This window comes from Atractosteus spatula, chromosome 10, assembly GCF_055471065.1.
Source record: "Atractosteus spatula isolate fAtrSpa1 chromosome 10, fAtrSpa1.hap1, whole genome shotgun sequence".
NCBI lineage: Eukaryota > Metazoa > Chordata > Actinopteri > Semionotiformes > Lepisosteidae > Atractosteus > Atractosteus spatula.
The window spans coordinates 20,054,181-20,071,014 of record NC_142715.1 but is presented as its reverse complement, the minus strand read 5'-3'; the positions used below and the strand labels follow the sequence as shown (position 1 = coordinate 20,071,014).

Here is a 16,834-nt window from a genome sequence, read left to right as displayed (position 1 = left end):
CCAATGATTACACCTCAATAATCAATTCATCCTCAAAAAAAGAAGAGACAGGCATGTTTTGAGCCTCATAATGATCCTCTTCTGGATCCACAAGAAACGTGTTTTGGATGTACTTATAACTTCCATCGAAGAGAGATCTCATCAGTTGCATGCAATTGAAACTTTCGAGTTTTTGGATGGTATTGAAAATATTTTTTAAAAATAAAATAAACAATTTTCCAAAGAAGATCTCATGAAGTATTGCCAGGATCTATTCTTAGCGTTTGGTAGTGATAACACTGCTGATATTGATGGAGTAGAAACGTACGATGCGTTGACAGGATTTCTGAAGCGAGAAGTCCTAGAATGCCGCCTGTAAATGAGCTAGGATTCATACCAAGAAATACTTTTTGTTTTCCACCCAGAAGGCTGCTATTGCATTACACATCTTGTGAACATTACCAGTTTTGGTAGCTTCTGGGTGCGATTTTCCAAAACGGAAATGAATAACAAAATTATTTAAGATGCACCATGTCCAAAAATTGTGAATCGAGACTAGTATTACTACAGAAGAAAATATTTAACTGAAATATTTATAAGACTATGTAAGTATAAAAAGTAGAACAATTCAATTTATATAACTTATTTTTTATTCTTATTAGAAATGGGCTCATACACCGGAAGACACTAACGTTTATCTTCGTTAGAGTGTGTGAATAACAGTTTAACCCAAAATGTTTGTAATTGTGATTTTGTTAAAATGTAATAAATCGCCTGTCAGCAGTAAGAAATTATTAAGAAAGTAAGAAATTGTTTTATTTCACAAACTGTAAGAGAGTTTACAGTTCATATCCTTCGCTTTGTCTTAACTTAAGCGTTCAGGATTCAAGCCCGTGTGCGGACGGTTGTGTTTCTTGAATCTCTTGTAATCATCAAAAGTCGTTGTTTAGTCCTTCAGTACTTTCTCGAGTTGTACCATGGATATTTTATACGATTAATACTATTCATGCTCTTTTGCCTTTTCCTTCACATACGGAAAAAGTTCAAAGTGTCCTTATGGCTGTGCTCCACATCTACACGAGAGCACCTGTAACAGTACAGGACACGGAGTGAGGAATTCGGGCAGCTTTCAGTTTAGTGCGGAGTCCAGAGGGAGGACTCGCTCGCTGAATGATTTCTCAAGAAATCCCAGGTGAGATTTAACAGGTGATTTCTTCAACAGCCACGACAAGTGTGGAGATGTTCTCTGGATTTCCTGAATATGACGTTAAAATAGTTCAAATCATTTGTTGTAGTTAACAGAACTAAATGCTTTGGAGGTACATCTAAAACAGCAGAGCAACACTGTAGCACTTTGTGTGTGACTGAACTTAATTGTGTAAACCTGGCTCTCTATGAACACCAACAAAGAGTTCTCACTCAACAGAAGATTGTGATGTGAGCACAATAATATTGTAACGCCCTCGCCTGGTGGTGAGGAGGAAGCGCCCCTAGGCGCTCGTAGTACCGCGGGGCATGCTGGGAGTGGTAGCTGGGGAGAGTCTGAGGGTCAGCACGATGACCAGCGGCTGACCCTACCTGTGTAAATAATGTCCTAGTAATTCTAGTGCCCTGTGTAGTCCTGTAAAAGTGTAGTGTGTTGTTAGGTAATTACCACCCTAAATATGTGTACGTGTTCCGTCAGTCTCCTCCTGTGTGTGTAGATCCTGTGTTTGGTTTTGTGTGGTTTAAAACGAATAAAGCTAATGCTTGTTTGTTAATTGCGTCTCCACTCGTCCTTGTTCTGAAAAGAACCTGCAAACGCTACATTGGTGTCAGCGGTGGGATGGGATAGCCCTTCGCCGGGGACGGCGATTTAAGCGGGGGAGAGTGTAACGCTTACGGCCGACAGGTACTGTGTAAGAACCGGGTCCCTACAGGTACGGCCTGAAGTGGTGGACCGCCGCCATCACCGCCAGCAGCTCGCAACAGGTCACGCAGTAGTTCCGCTCAGGCCTAGTCAAAGCCCGACTATAGTATGCCACTACGCGCTCCCCATCCGGCCCCTCCTGCGCCAACACTGCGCCCACCCCCGAGTCACTCGCGTCGGTATCGAGAACATACGGCAACCGCGGGTCGGGGTAGGCCAGCACGGGGGCCCCCACCAGAGCTTCACGCAACCGGCCGAAGGCAGTCTCACAGCCCGAGTCCCAGTCAAAACGGCGGCCCTTGTCGGTGAGGCGGTGCAGCGGGGCAGCGATGCTGGCAAAGTCCCGGACAAACCTCCGGTAGTATGAGGCCAACCCCAGAAAGCTGCGCAGCTCCGCGACGGTGCGTGGAGTCGGCCAGCCCCTCACTGCGGCGACCTTACCTGGGTCCGTAGCCACCCCTCGCGGTCCAACAACATGTCCCAGGAAGGTCACCTCCCGCCGCAGGAGCTCGCACTTGCGGGGGTTGAGCCTCAGGCCAGCACGGCGGATGCAGGCCAGCACCGCCTGGAGGTTTGTCAAGGCCTGGTCGAAGCCCCGGCCATGAACCAGCAGATCGTCCAGGTACAGCACACACTGGTTCCGCGGGACAGATGCCAGCACCCTCTCCATCAGCCTCTCGAACGTCGCCGGGGCATTGCACAGGACAAAAGGCATGACAGTAAACTGCCAGAGGCCCTGGCCGATAGAAAAGGCCGTCTTCGGGCGAGCATCGGGAGCAAGCGGTACCTGCCAGTAGCCGCAGCGGAGGTCCAGGGAGCTGAACCAGGTCGACCCGGTGATGTAGTCTAGGGCGTCATCTATCCTCGGCAGGGGGTAGGAATCTTTCCGGGTGACCTCGTTCAGCTTGCGGTAGTTGACGCAGAACCTCCACGAGCCGTCTTTTTTTTTGACCAGTACAGCTGGCGCCGACCACGGGCTCGCGGAGGGCTCAATCACCCCCCCTGCGGCCATCTCCCGGATCTTTTCCTCGGCGGCGGTCCGCTTGGCGTGAATCATGCGTCCCGGTGGGATGCGGATGGGCCGAGCGTCGCCAGTGTTGATCTCGTGTTGGACCAGGGCAGTGCGGGTTGTACCATTGTGCGGGTTGATTCCTACCCCCTGCCGAGGATAGATGACGCCCTAGACTACATCACCGGGTCGACCTGGTTCAGCTCCCTGGACCTCCGCTGCGGCTACTGGCAGGTACCGCTTGCTCCCGATGCTCGCCCGAAGACGGCCTTTTCTATCGGCCAGGGCCTCTGGCAGTTTACTGTCATGCCTTTTGGCCTGTGCAATGCCCCGGCGACGTTCGAGAGGCTGATGGAGAGGGTGCTGGCATCTGTCCCGCGGAACCAGTGTGTGCTGTACCTGGACGATCTGCTGGTTCATGGCCGGGGCTTCGACCAGGCCTTGACAAACCTCCAGGCGGTGCTGGCCTGCATCCGCCGTGCTGGCCTGAGGCTCAACCCCCGCAAGTGCGAGCTCCTGCGGCGGGAGGTGACCTTCCTGGGACATGTTGTTGGACCGCGAGGGGTGGCTACGGACCCAGGTAAGGTCGCCGCAGTGAGGGGCTGGCCGACTCCACGCACCGTCGCGGAGCTGCGCAGCTTTCTGGGGTTGGCCTCATACTACCGGAGGTTTGTCCGGGACTTTGCCAGCATCGCTGCCCCGCTGCACCGCCTCACCGACAAGGGCCGCCGTTTTGACTGGGACTCGGGCTGTGAGACTGCCTTCGGCCGGTTGCGTGAAGCTCTGGTGGGGGCCCCCGTGCTGGCCTACCCCGACCCGCGGTTGCCGTATGTTCTCGATACCGACGCGAGTGACTCGGGGGTGGGCGCAGTGTTGGCGCAGGAGGGGCCGGATGGGGAGCGCGTAGTGGCATACTATAGTCGGGCTTTGACTAGGCCTGAGCGGAACTACTGCGTGACCCGTTGCGAGCTGCTGGCGGTGATGGCGGCGGTCCACCACTTCATGCGTCCCTCACCTGGCTGCTCCACTTTAAGGAGCCGGAGGGGCAGATGGCGCGATGGATAGAGATCCTGCAGGAGTACGACTTCACTGTCGTGCACCGTGCGGGGTCTCGCCATCTCAATGCCGACGCTCTCTCGCGGCGCCCCTGCGAGGCCGCGGACTGCCACCACTGCGCCCGGCGGGAGCAGCGTGAGGAGGCTGTCCGCCCCGTGGCGGGGGTGAGCACCGCGGCCACGGCCCGGGAGGGGCCGCTGGGGGTGAGCCTGCCAGACCTGGCGCAGCGTCAGGCAGCTGATCCTGACGTGGGGCCGGTGCTCCGCTGGAGGGCAGCAGGAGTGCGGCCTACGCGAGAAAAGCTCGCCCCGCACCCAAAGTCCGTCAAGGCCCTCTGCGCCCTGTGGGAGGCCTTGGAGGTAAAGGACGGGGTGCTGCACCGGGGGTGGCGGGTACCCTCCAGTGGCGAGGTACAGTGGCAGCTGGTGGTGCCTCGGTCGCTCCGCGGGGCGGTGCTCCGAGCGGTGCACGGCCAGCCGGGCGTGGGGCACTTCGGCAGTAAAAAGACCCTCCAGCGTCTCCGAGGCCATTTTTATTGGGGTCTTTGCCACCGGGACGTGGAGCGGTACTGCCGAACGTGTGCGGTGTGCGTGGCGCAGAAGGGTCCCCCCGAGCGCTCCCGGGCCCCCCTCCAACAACACCAGGTGGGGGCTCCTATGGAGCGGGTGGGGGTGGACGTTTTGGGCCCGTTTCCGCGGACCGAGGCCGGGAACCGCTACGTCTTGGTGGCCATGGATTATTTTACGAAGTGGCCGGAGGCCTACGCCCTCTCGGACCAGAGTGCCTCCACGGTGGCCGATGCACTGCTGGAGGGGATGTTTGCCAGGCTGGGGGTGCCGGAGGAGTTACACAGTGACCAGGGGCGTAACTTCGAGACCCAGGTCTTCGCCAGAGTGTGCCAGCGCCAGGGGATCACTAAGACGCGGACCACACCGCTGCATCCCCAGAGCGACGGGTTGGTGGAGCGGTTTAATCGGACGCTCGCCACCCAGCTGGCCACCCTGGTGTCCCGGCACCAATGGGACTGGGACTGCCACCTCCCCCTTGCGCTCTGGGCGTACAGGACCGCGGTCCAGGAATCCACCGGGTGCACCCTGGCCTCGCTCATGCTGGGCCGGGAAATGCGAACACCGGTGGACCTGGTCTTCGGCCCGCCGCCCGGAGACGGGTCGGCACCGCTGGCTGGACCGGACTACGAGTGGGACCTGCGGCAGCGGATGCAGCGGGTGCACAGCTTTGCACGGACCCACCTGACGCAGGCGGGGGTCCGGCAGAAGCGGTACTACGACCTGCGCTGCAGGGGGCCTGCCTTCCAGCCCGGGGACTCAGTTTGGGTGTACAACCCGCGCTGCCGCAAAGGCCTCAGCCCTAAGCTGGCGCCGTCGTGGGAGGGGCCCGCTGAGGTACTCGGGGTGGTGGGCGAGGTCTGCTACCGTGTCCGGTTGCGAACACGGGGGAGAGTGGTGGTCCTGCACCGAGACCGCCTGGCCCCCTACCGGGCCTGGGAGGAGGAGCCGTGTGGGGAGGCTCTAGAGGAGCAGCCGGGGCTGGAGCCGGCCGATAGTGGGGCGTCCGTGGGTCGCCAGCCGTCACCGCGGCGCAGCGGCCGCTCACGCAGAGTTCCGCAGCAGTTGGCCGAATACGAGTACAGCCTGAGGGGGGTGTTCGACGTCGGCGAGACGCCAGACGCTTCAGGTGGGGGCAGTGTAACGCCCTCGCCTGGTGGTGAGGAGGAAGCGCCCCTATGCGCTCGTAGTACCGCGGGGCATGCTGGGAGTGGTAGCTGGGGAGAGTCTGAGGGTCAGCACGATGACCAACGGCTGACCCTACCTGTGTAAATAATGTCCTAGTAATTCTAGTGCCCTGTGTAGTCCTGTAAAAGTGTAGTGTGTTGTTAGGTAATTACCACCCTAAATATGTGTACGTGTTCCGTCAGTCTCCTCCTGTTTGTGTAGATCCTGTGTTTGGTTTTGTGTGGTTTAAAACGAATAAAGCTAATGCTTGTTTGTTAATTGCGTCTCCACTCGTTCTTGTTCTGAAAGGAACCTGCAAACGCTACAATATAAAGCATGTGGAGATGCCAGGGATTGAACCCGGGACCTCATACATGCGAAGCATGCGCTCTACCACTGAGCTACATCCCCAGTGATGTGTGCTAATGGAGAATGCCTGCAATTTCCCACTTTCGTGTTTCCTCTACTACAGAGTAAATTCATGGGAATGAAGAAATAAGGAAGGAAAAATAATCGCATTGAAGCTTCCAGAGACTGGGCAAAAACGAATCAGTTATTTTTATGTGGGTAGCTGCGTCAGCATGCGTAGGCTGCAAAGGAACAAGTAATAGGTTTATTCCATGCTGAAAAAAAGAAGAAAGGGAACACAACGTTTCGGCCGTGGAGCCTTCTTCAGGTGTGAAGACCTGAAGAAGGCTCCACGGCCAAAACGTTGTGTTCCCTTTCTTCTTTTTTTCAGCATGGAATAAACCTATTACTTGTTCCAGTTATTTTTATATCCAGTCACACGGGCGACGGTGGTTAATTCCTCGACGGGGGAGTGCTTTTTTACCTCCTTACTCTACTGTCTTTCAATTCTGTTTTCTTTGAAAGCTCTTTGCATCTTTTAAGTGCTCTCGGTTAAACTACGCATAGAACAACAGCAGTACTGATGATTTTCATGGACCGATGCACTTGTTCTGTACAACTCGAGTGATAAAGCCCTGTCTGGAAATATTGTAGAAGAACGAAAAAGGGCGAAACAACGCTCCAACCACAGGAATGGTAACCGGAAGGATCGTGTTCTTATTTAATATGTCATTTTGAGATGCCTTGTCAACGCAGACAGGCGTTAGAGCTGAACAAATAATTTATAGTGGTGGTTGTAAACATGGAACATGTTATTTCTATACCAGGAAGAAAGGAGCAGACTCTTAAACTCTTTAACTCTTAAGTTAAAAGAGACAAAAACGACACCTAATCACAGCTAACATTAATTAAAATGACATCACAACAAAAGAGCGAAGCCTTGAGTGAATCAAATTCGTTTTCATTGAATGTCTGTGTCTTCATCACTTTTGGGTAAAGTAAGCTTGAAGTTCAAAAACGATTTTGGCACGCCTGTAGCGTTTTTATGAAACAATTGCTTTGTATATACAATTGCTCTGTGTATAAAGTACATTGTGAATGTTCTCACAGCCTTCGGTTTGTCTTTTTATTCCACGCACGAATATTCTTGTGTCCATATCACATATCATATAACACAGAACGCCTTCAAACCAAATGCATTTTAAAGACCACGACTTTGAAAATTTTCACAACCCCTCCATAAACATATCAGTGAGCTAATTATCCTTTTCTGACAGTCGGGGTTTTGATTGATGCGCAATTACGCACCATCTGGAACACTGGGGGACCGCTGTATACATACATACGTTCACAACGCAGAAATACTGCTCAATAGAGTTTCATGCGAAAAAACCCATATATGACCATAGGAAGCAGAACAGCAGTTTCCAATTACCCAGACTGTCAGCACGGGAATAAAGCTTTGTTTTATTTCTGAAACCCTTTCTTTCTTTCCTGTTTTCATTCTGCAGGAAAATTCCTATTCTTTACTCAACAGCTTTTTAAAAACAGCACCCATGATGTTCAAATCATGATGTCCATGATTGTTTACACAGAAGACTGGCAGAGCTTTGGGTTGTGAATCTCTTTTTCTCATGGTTTTATTGAATGTGGCACTGTGCACTAGGATAGGGGGATGCTGTTCACAAGCCAATAACATTTAAACCACAGCACCCACAATGCTGCAAGTAAGTGTTTTACACACTAAGCAGGTCCTCTGACCTTTCCCAGCCTTGCTTTGGGTTGTGAAACCTCTTTCAGTTTTTGTTATGATTTTTTCAATACGGCACCTATTAGACACGCAATACACTGGGATAGGGAGGTCCTCTTCATGACTCAATAGCATTTGAAGCACAACATTCACAACGCTACAACCAAGTGTTTTACACAGCAGACAGCCCCCCTCACCTCATACAACCTTGCTTTGGGTTGTGAAAGTGTTATTTTTTTATGATTTTTTGAACATAACACTACAGGTAATATACTGGAATAGGGGGGTCTTCTTAATACATGGGGTACATGGGGATAGCGCCTTAAAAGGTGGCTTCTCAAAGCTCTTTACAGAATGACAACAACAATAAATAAAAATACACAAGATAAAACACAATTACAATATATAGAGGAGACCGTGGATGGTGGTACTAAGAAAAGCAGAGGGGTGAAGAATGGAACCAGTTCAGTAAAGGTTTTTCTAAAGAAGAGGGTTTTGAGTCTGGATTTGAAGTAGTTTAGAGAAGGTGACTCTGTGGTATCCTTGGGGAGGGAGTTCCGGGGCTTGGGGGCATAACAGGAGAAGGCCCTGTCACCCACAGAATGTAGGTGGGCTTGGGGAACAGTTAGGAGAGCAGAATTAGAAGAGAGAAGGTTGCGAGGTGGGGAGTAGGGCGATAATAGTTCAGACAGGTACTGAGGTGCCAAGCCATGCAGAGCCTTATAGGTGAAATATTGTCAAATTTGTAAACCTGAAATTATTTTTTGTTCATATAGTCATTAAGATCCAAAAGACTTGGACAGAGATTCAACGAGCCCAGGCATAGAGACTGAGTAGTTCAGGTGGGTAGCTGCGTCAGCATGCGTAGGCTGCAAAGGAACAAGTAATAGGTTTATTCCATGCTGAAAAAAAGAAGAAAGAGAACACAACGTTTCGGCCGTGGAGCCTTCTTCAGGTGTGAGAGAGACAGGGCAGTAGGCAAAGGTAAAGTAGCGGGAGAACAAAGGTTGGGAGGGAGGAGGAGTGAGAGGCGGGAGCAGGGGACAGAAAGAGAGGCCAATCAAGAGGTGTGAAGTCAGAATGGGTGCAGAGAGGTGTGAAATGAAACTTCCAATGAATGGAGAAAATTTAAAAGAACAGTAGTCTGTCGTTAAGGGAAGGGAGAAGGTGTGATCCTAGCTGCAGAATAATTTTAGTTTCGGTGGTCTTTCTGATGTATGAGTTTGGAAAACCGTCTTTGAGAACACAGACGGAGAGATTAGAGTGGTCGTGGCCGTCAGAGGTGAAATGAGAAACAATGGGCTTGGAGAGATCTTTAATCTTTACAGCCCTGACGTGTTCTCTGAAACGGTCTCCGAGTCTCCTTCCCGTTTCTCCAATGTAGATGGCTGGGCATTTACTGCAAGAGATACAGTAAATAAGGTTGCTGGAGGTACAAGATGCTGTCTGGGTGATCCGGAATTGTCCTGAGGGGCCTTGAATGAGTGTGGTGGTGGCTGTGTATTTGCAGGTGATACAGCGAGTTACGACGATTATGCAGCGACGACATCGACTTCGAGAACCAAGCCCTCGAAATGTACTCATTTTTCATCAACAGAGGATACCCCAGCAGTGTGATTGACAGGGCCCTTGCCCGAGCCAAAAACACCCCCCGGACCATCAACCCGATCAGGAACTCCCGCCGTATCTGATCGCCCTATCATCTCATATCGCCGACCACCTAATCTGCGTAACCTCCTTGTTCACAGCTCCCTTGACCGCCCTCAACAACCATCCACACCAGGCACTTTCCCTTGCAACAGAGCTCGCTGTATCACCTGCAAATACACAGCCACCACCACACTCATTCAAGGCCCCTCAGGACAATTCCGGATCACCCAGACAGCATCTTGTACCTCCAGCAACCTTATTTACTGTATCTCTTGCAGTAAATGCCCAGCCATCTACATTGGAGAAACGGGAAGGAGACTCGGAGACCGTTTCAGAGAACACGTCAGGGCTGTAAAGATTAAAGATCTCTCCAAGCCCATTGTTTCTCATTTCACCTCTGACGGCCACGACCACTCTAATCTCTCCGTCTGTGTTCTCAAAGACGGTTTTCCAAACTCATACATCAGAAAGACCACCGAAACTAAAATTATTCTGCAGCTAGGATCACACCTTCTCCCTTCCCTTAACGACAGACTACTGTTCTTTTAAATTTTCTCCATTCATTGGAAGTTTCATTTCACACCTCTCTGCACCCATTCTGACTTCACACCTCTTGATTGGCCTCTCTTTCTGTCCCCTGCTCCCGCCTCTCACTCCTCCTCCCTCCCAACCTTTGTTCTCCCGCTACTTTACCTTTGCCTACTGCCCTGTCTCTCTCACACCTGAAGAAGGCTCCACGGCCGAAACGTTGTGTTCTCTTTCTTCTTTTTTTCAGCATGGAATAAACCTATTACTTGTTCCTATAGAGACTGAGTGTCGAGCGAGCAGGAGCGGTGAGGAAGGAGACTGCGAGAACATAGATATAGATACTTTACACAAAGTACAGACAGTGCATCAAGACAATATACTGTACAAACAGTAGACAACGTACAAGTAAACAATGCAGACATGTAAACAGTGACTGCAGACGTGCGGAATAAATAAGAAATTAAGGTAGATGTTTCTATTAAATTAACGGTATTCGAAATGTTGTAAAAAGAAAAGCAATTTGTTTTGTTAAAAAAATGAGAGATGATTTTTATTTTATACAGGAAAGGTGTGCGTGTCAAGTTGATCTTTTCAGAGTGCACCATTTGAAAATATAAATCGGAAGTTAGTTTGGATAACTCCTGATGGATATTGTATTACAAATAAAGCTAAAAAGATATAATTTAAAATTGTTCATAGGTTTTATCCAGTTAAATAAGCACTGTCTAAATTTAAGCATGAGCAGGATGATTTGTGCGTTTTTTGTCGGGTTGAAAGGGAATCTTTGGTACATTTACTTGTAAGGTGTGTGTTTGTGAAGTTGTTTTGGACGGACTTGCAGAGTTTTGTTTGTAGGCATTTAAAGGTGTTTTTTTTTAGGTTTAAGGACTTTGATATTGTACTGTGTAAGATAACTTTTTTTTAAAAAGAATTTATTTATAGCAAATTTATTAGTCATTCTGAGTAAATTTCACATTCATAAATCAAAATGGTCCAATAATACTCCCCTTTTTAGTACTTTTCAGATGGAGTTGAAATATTATTTAAATTCTATAAAAATGAAAAAATGCTTAAGCAAGGAAAACATTTGATATATGTAAAAAATATAATTTACTTCGTTACCTCTGCCAGTTAATTTTTTTTCTGTTCGTGTTTTTTTCTCTTGTATCTGTTTCTGCTCCTCTAGTTGTATTTGTAAATTATTTACACATTTAATAAAAATAAAAAAATGTCGACCGTATACGTTACACTATAATATAACGCAAACACCTATTCTGGACTATTTTTTTTTCAGATTTTTATTATTCGAATAATATTTTTGTGGTTTATAGCAACGGTCACTAAGGAAGTTCATCTGATAACCCGGAAGTCCTCTCTTTGACCACATTTCGCTTTCTGTGTTCAAGCCCACGTGTTTGCAGCCGCGGCAGCTGCAGGACTTGTCTGTGTCTTCCAGATCGACTCTGAAAAAAATGGAGAATCTGTTGCTTAATCTGAAAACTGAGGCGCACTCTTTCGTGGAGACTGTGCTTAAATCGATCGTGCACGAAGTTTCGGAAGTTTTCCGAAACCGGACAGATGATTCCGAGAGGTCGATTGAAGAAAAACTCCGCCGGATCTCTCAGGTTCTGGCGAGACGGGTCGTGATTAAAATCACGTCTGTCGACAACGGTTTCGGGGTCGAAATCGCGCAAATGAAGCAGGAGAACGAGCTTCACTGTTTCGTGGAGGTTTTGCTCAAATCGTTCGTGTATGAAGTTTCAGAAGTTTTCCGAAACAGGATGTCTGACTCTGAGAACGAGTTTCAAGACAAACTCCGCAGCGTCTCCCAGATCCTGGTGAGTCGGGCCGTGATTAATATCACACAGTGTGTGGAGGACAGTTTCGGGACAGAAATAACGCGAATGAAGGAAAACGAGACCTTTAAAGTGCGACTGCAGCTGTGGGAGAAGGAGTCGGGAGCAGGAGGAGATCAGGGAGGGACGGATCATGTTGGACTCATGCCTCCCTGTGAAATCACTGCAGAAACAAATGAAGAAACGGAGCCGTCGGGTAAGTAAGACTTTTATGTAGTAATGTCTGTGTTTAAAAACGGTGTTTTTAACTTCCTCACTGTTGAAACTGTCGTGGAGAGATGCAGAGCGAAGTAGGAGAGGTTTGTGATGTTGCCGAGGGATTCTTTTCTGCGAACTGAACTAGTTGTGGTCTAGTTAAATTCTCATTAAGGTTATTGCTGTTCTTTGTATGTGGACAGAAACTCGGTTTTGTCTGAGTATTATTGAATTTGTCATCAACTGATACACTTTCTTTATGTGAAAACCAATTTAGGAGACTTTGGAGTCTTGAAAATATGTTTGTGGGCAGATTCTTTATCGACGTGGCGGTAACTATCTCTTCTGTGCAGTGTTAATATACTGCATTGTACATTAAAGCAGTGTCCAATCAACCAGTGTGTCTGTATTAACCCCTCTCTCTCAGTGCAGTGTTAATGTACTGGAGTGTCTGGTCAGTGTGTCTGTATTAACCCCCTTCTCTCTCTCAGTGCAGTGTTCATGTACTGGAGTGTCCAGTCAGTGTGTCTGTATTAACCCTTATCTCTCTCTCAGTGCAGTGTTCATGTACTGGAGTGTCCAGTCAGTGTGTCTGTATTAACCCTTATCTCTCTCTCAGTGTAGTGTTAATGTACTGGAGTGTCCAGTCAGTGAGTCTGTATTAACCCCTCTCTCTCAGTGCAGTGTTAACGTACTGGAGTGTCCGGTCAGTGTGTTAAATACTGGCAATTTAGACAGAACAAATGTTTTCGTGAAAAATCCCCGATTGTCCTCTGCTGCCCTTTTCAGTCTTCTGGAGAGCACAAAAGAGTCTTAAGAAAATGATTACAACTTTGTTCGATAAGCTTCTCCTCCTAGACCCTGTTAATTGCTATGATGAGTTCTTGCTTCGTGCTCTGTTTTGCCATCTTCTGAATATAGTCTTTGAGGAATACCCAATGATGAACTGATGTAGCTGGTTTAGTAAAGCAAGCTTAGTTATTATAGAACCATTAATATCAAGATACCGCTTGCTTTTCCCCCACAATTGGAAACTAAAATATGATTTTTTTGCGGTTTTAAAACTTGCATATTTTATGTAAAACAAAATTACCTAAATTAGACTACCTTCAGTTCGGGAACAAGTAAAGGTTTATTCCCTGCTGGAAAGATAAGAAACAACATTTCAGCTGTAGAAGAAGGTTTTGACGCCTGAAGAAGGCTCCATAGCCAGAATGTTGTTTCTTTTTTTCTCTTTTCAGGAGAGGAATAAACCTCTACTTGTTCCTTTGCAGCCTACGCATGCTGACGCAGCTCCCTGTGTGAACTACTTTAAGTATTCATGCTGTATGTATTATTTTTGTCTGTAGATTGTGTTACTTTCAGATTCATCCTGTTTGTGTTCTAGGTACAATGTTTTGACGTACAGATTTGATTTCGCCACCCCATTTTGATGTATATAATATTGGTTAACCTGCGGTATATTTTGTAGATGGAATATTTAATAATAGACGTATTCAGTAGTACAAAGCTTTGAGGTCCAGCCTAGTTTGCATTGAAAGAAAGCGAATTAATGATTTTCCTCCTACTGTCATTTGTGTACTGGGATAGTCGAGTTAAAATGTCTTTAGTAGCACAAAGCTGCGTATAAACAGGGCGGTATCACCAAGTTTTCCCTTGTTTACTTCGCCCGTTTGGAGTCGAGTCTGCTCAACACGAATGAACACAACGCGTCACTCCCTTTTGGTTCAGGGATAGACACGGTGAGATTCAAGTTCATCAGCCTGCGAATGGAGGAAGGAAAAACATTTTTAAGAAATTCTGTCCACATGCACTCACTGCAAAAGCAGCAGCGACCACAGGAAGCGTTTTGACCTGCGTAACAAACCGGTGACGTCACTTGGGGGGGTGTCCCATGCCCCGCTTTTTGTAATGGTGCCCCCTCAAATCCTCATGTACTTGAAGTCCACACTTCTTACGCTGCGTCATGGTGTGGACCTGGAGAAAGGGCTGTACAGTTTGAAAACTGGGACATGGTCTTATAATGTTAGTGAATAGGGAGGACAAGTTACGCCATGAATCAATAAATGTGTGTTGAATGTCTTATAAACCCTCATTACATTGACTCAGGAGCAGGATTTGTGGCTGCTGTGGTTCAGAGCCTCGCATTGTCTTGCAAATGTGCTCATCTGTGTGACAATGAACCCTTTCTCAGTCTGTCTGGGGGGTGGGGCTCAATCTACTGTCTCCCTTCCTCGATTTAACATCTGATTCGTCCTCACTACCACTATGGGCTTAAGAGCTCATGAATTTAAAGTGAATATTTAACAGGCTGTGATATGTATATATAACCAATATAAATGTCAATATAATATACATATTACTGAGAAGTTATTATCAGTGAATGATTTTAAGATTTTAATGATAAATATCTATTGTACGTAGTGACTTTAAAATCTTTGTATATAAAATTTCAGATTAAAACAAAGTTTTTGCATATTCTTTGCATATTTTTGTGTGTATATATATGGTTCAGCCACAGAACCAGGAGAACATGTCTCCTTCTTCTTATAATATTATTGTGGTTTTGTTTTTGTTACTGAGAGATCTTGGTACATAGTATATATATAAAACCATTTTCCATTGTAGTTCATGGTTCTGGATCACTGAAAGTCTTAACGCACAAGTGAGAATGGTGATATACATAGAAAAATTGGTACCAGATGATTATTTGTAGTGGCTTCTTGAATATTTGTCCCACAAGAGACACTTTTTTGTTGAAACTATCAGGTTTTGATGTACTTTCATGTGAACTCTTGCTCTTCAGATGGTAAGAGATTGCAACTGGTATTGCATGTAATTAAATGGTGATTCTTTTATTTGCTCTGTTTCCTATATCAGGAAAATATAGTATATGCTCAGTAGAGGGGCAAAGTTTTTAGTAGTGTCGTGGGAATTTTCTCTAAACACTTAAACACGCAGGAAGAGATTCTGCATTCAATTAGTAAGCTCCGTGAAGTTGCCCCTCCTACAGACAGCACAAACAATGAAACCCACGTGATTCGTTAGTGCTATGTTTGTGCCGTTGAAAGTAGCTTCTGTGCTGCTTTCGTTCCCAAGATATAGCGCCTTGTTTTTTCGGGGTCGTGACGTCACTCAGCCCCCTTCAACGTCGTTGGAGAACTGGAACGGTCTCAATCGTTAGTGCTGTGTTTTTGCCGTTGAAAGTAACTTCCCAGCTACTTTCTTTCACGAGATATAGCGCCTTCTTTTTGGGGGGTTGTGACGTCACTCAGCCCCCCTACAACGTCTTAGGAGAACCGGACCGGTCTCATTCGTTAGTGCTGGGATTGTGCCGGTTTGTGCCGTTGAAAGTAGCGTTTGTGCTGCTTTCGTTCCCGAGATGTCGCGCCTTGTTTTTCCATTGATCACGTGACCATGCACAGTGACTTTGACCTCGAGTAAATCCATCAACTGAGTTAAAGCACTCTGTTACCAGCACGAGAGTAACAATTCTGCAACTTTGTTCCTCTGTTTCCCAGGTACGGGGGGGCCGTGGTGGATTTTGCATTTAATATCATTATCTTCTATGCGTTTGTGTGAACAGGAAAATTAAATTTGTCTGCAATATCATACCCGAATTAGAAGAGTTTCAAGTGTAAAGCCTTAAAAAGCGACATTAGCAAATAATTGTATATTCTTACAAAGAGGCTTTAACAAACAAGTCTTAATAACTCATAGCATTGTCCTTTTTTAAAAATCTGAAGAAGTAATCAGTTTCATATTGTCTCCTTCTTAAGTAAACATAGGCATCAAGGGACGTGTGAAGATTTGACCTGTCTGTGTAGCCACATATTTAAAAAGACTTGAATTTGCAACCTTCTGAACCATTGTTGCTCTTTTTTATGCAAAGCCAAAGTGAAAAGGAACCAGGACTTCAGGACTTTTTTTTTTAAAGGGGCACTATGTACAAAGTTTACACAAGTTCATAACACATCCGAGAAACAAGAGTCTACCATCTCACACATGAACACCGCGGCAATATTGGAAATTGTTTTTATTTTCACAGAACAGAAGTGAACATATATCTAGGTTCTTTGAAAAACTGGCATTATCCACGTGTTTGTATTAACAGGGGTCTTATGCACAAACATGAAATGATTAGCTCAGTCCTTTTATCTGTATTTCTGGTCAGTCCTTGGTGTAGAATACAGCATGAGGGCACACCTTGAGCTCTGAAGACACAGATATGACTGCCTTTGTTAGATCGCCAGATTTCTCCCAGGTGAAGTCGTGTCTTTTGCAATATGCAATGTAATGACCCAGGACAGGTGGGCAGACCGCAGTTCCATCCCATTTAATTCCAGGTTATGTGGAAAATCTGAAAGTTGACTCTCAAAGATGTTTTGAGACTGGACAGTGTTTTCTTCACGACTCAGCCAATTTCCCATGTCACAGTCAATGACAAGATGTTGCCCAGTTGACAAGCTGTGCTCCACAGTACCATTACACAAGATGTGTTCTGATAAAGCTGGGTCCCAAACTTGCATTTCTATCAGAGTGTTTTGCACATCTGTAATTTGAACAAGTGTTAACAACACTTTTGCTATGATTTCTGAAATATTACATTCAGCTCTCATTTATTGTAGCTCTGACTGTGTTTTCATTGCACCAAAGATGTCCCTAAAAATTTTAGCTCTTAGAACATAAACATCTTTGTGCACACCTTTCTGTGCCAAATGTTTCACCAGTTGTAGATGCTATCTACAGCCTGATTAACATAGCTGCTAGAAGTCCTGCTGTCACAATATGCACTGCATAGGCACTGACATCAAAGGCACA

At 46.8% G+C, this 16,834-nt stretch overlaps 1 protein-coding gene and 1 non-coding gene across 2 annotated transcripts in view; one reads left to right on the top strand and one right to left on the bottom strand.

Annotated features, from left to right (window-relative positions):
• LOC148825697 (uncharacterized) overlaps window positions 1-16,834 on the top strand; it is a 221,745-nt gene that overhangs the window by 140,166 nt on the left and 64,745 nt on the right. The window lies entirely within an intron of this gene.
• On the bottom strand, window positions 6,026-6,097 carry trnaa-cgc (transfer RNA alanine (anticodon CGC)). The gene has a single exon. It is a non-coding gene; the product is annotated as a tRNA-Ala (tRNA).